Here is a 1,944-nt window from a genome sequence, read left to right on the forward strand (position 1 = left end):
AATATAATTTCACTTCAAGTTTGTAATACCTCTATTATGTTAATTTAAAAACTAAGGCTTTGCCCAAGATCACAAAGCAAGAAAACGTTTGAGCTAAGATCTTACTCTTGGTTTCAAGTTCTGTGTTCTTTCTCTTATACCGCAACTACACAGAAACTAAGATTTTTAATCTTCTTATTTCTTAAAGAGGAAAAGGGCCGGGGGACAATTCTGTAAGGCTCCACTTCCACAGAAAAGTGGATTCCACTCCAGGGCAGCACATCTCATTTCAGCCAAGCCAGAAATTGTTCATGAGATGTTACTGAAGATGGGAAGGAAATTTATGAAATTTATGAAATGTGATGGAATCATTGACAGCCTTCTACAGGTTTCTAGAGGTCATCCAGGCTCAATACATCCCAGACCAAGCCTTTCCCTTAAAGCACTGGCTTGAATGATAACATGTGGAGAAATTCAGTACCATAAGAATCCACCCCATTCCGGTGAAACATTCCACCCTCAAATGGAGCCAAAATAAACTCCCAATTCTTCCTTGGAGGCCACACAAAATAACCCCAAACTCCTCTTCAACAGCCTTTCAAGAACGGAAGACAACAAACAGGATACACACAAAAGCCAAGTTTCTCCCTTGTCATTAAATAAGCTTCTTGGTCTTTGATCTCTTCCTTATAGGGCATGATTTTTTTATCTCTTTTCCATCCGGTTCCCGCCCCAGAAATCCACCAACCTGGCCATGCCCGACTTTACAGTGAGCACCCATAACCGGGCTCACAGTTATGGCTGTCGTGTGGCCGAGGCAGAGTCATTTTCTCCCTCAGGGTTTCCCCACCTCTCTCTCCGCCTCCTGATTTTTACCCGAGCCCCTCACACACAAGCTGATCCGAAACGTAATTCATCTACCGAAGGGCAAAGCCACTGGTAACTACACAAATGCATTAAGTCTCTGAAGTGTTTCACCAACCCACTCACCCACCTGCCTCCGAAGTGGCAGTGTGATCAATCAAGTCAGTTTCATGTTCCACAGCCCACACCGTACGGGGGAAAAATTAATGACACTGACTGTTCTCGCTAGAGAAGCAACTCAACTAGACAGCAGCCTTCACAACAGAAAAGCAACACTTCACTTTTACTCAACCTGTAAGAAAGAAAAAGAATACACTATAAATGTATATAAAATATGGGTGGGGGTTACTTCATATCTAGGTATATGAAGTAACAAGTTATTTGTCCAAAGGCCAGAGTAGGGCTTATGCTCTACTGACCTAAAGGAAAACTAGGATTCCTCTTTTCACTCAGTGCTCCAGCATTTCACAGACACCAAAGGCAGTGAAGTCAGAAGTATTTGATTTAGAGTCTTAACTCAGCCTCTGTGGTTTGCAGATGGGATTTCCAAACCAACTGAACGTGAATGGATGCACTACAAGGACAGGAAAGGCCCCTCCATGCCATCCATCATAGCCTCCCAGCAGCTCTGCTCCATTTCCTGCCCAGCAGACCCAGAGAGTAAAGGCTAGCTACATTTCTCTTTCCCTTACCCTCTCCCTCTCTCTCTCACTCTCACTCTTTCTGCCTGCCCTGCATTCTTGTTTCAAGACAAGCTCAGGGGTCAGCCTCTCCATTACAAAACTCACATCCGTCCCTTGCACAGAAGAATCATGAGGTGTTAAGACCTAATCCGGTCAGCTTTACACACAGTTGCCAGATCATTCCTCTCTCCCTCACCATCTTCAGAAGGAAACAGCCCCTCTATACCTCCTCACTTCTCTTTACCAAGACCTACTTGGGCTTATGCATCCTTAAACACTTGTTTCCTAAGCTGGATATCCCAGCACTGGCATTATTTACGCAGAAACAGCACAGAATGATTTGGAATTTGGGCTGTGGAGAACTTCGTTTAAGGCCTAGGTTATCAGGAGGCAGAGGGAAGCCCCACAGATGGGCTTC

This window comes from Mustela erminea, chromosome 2 (genome assembly GCF_009829155.1).
Source record: "Mustela erminea isolate mMusErm1 chromosome 2, mMusErm1.Pri, whole genome shotgun sequence".
NCBI classification, from domain to species: Eukaryota; Metazoa; Chordata; class Mammalia; order Carnivora; family Mustelidae; genus Mustela; species Mustela erminea.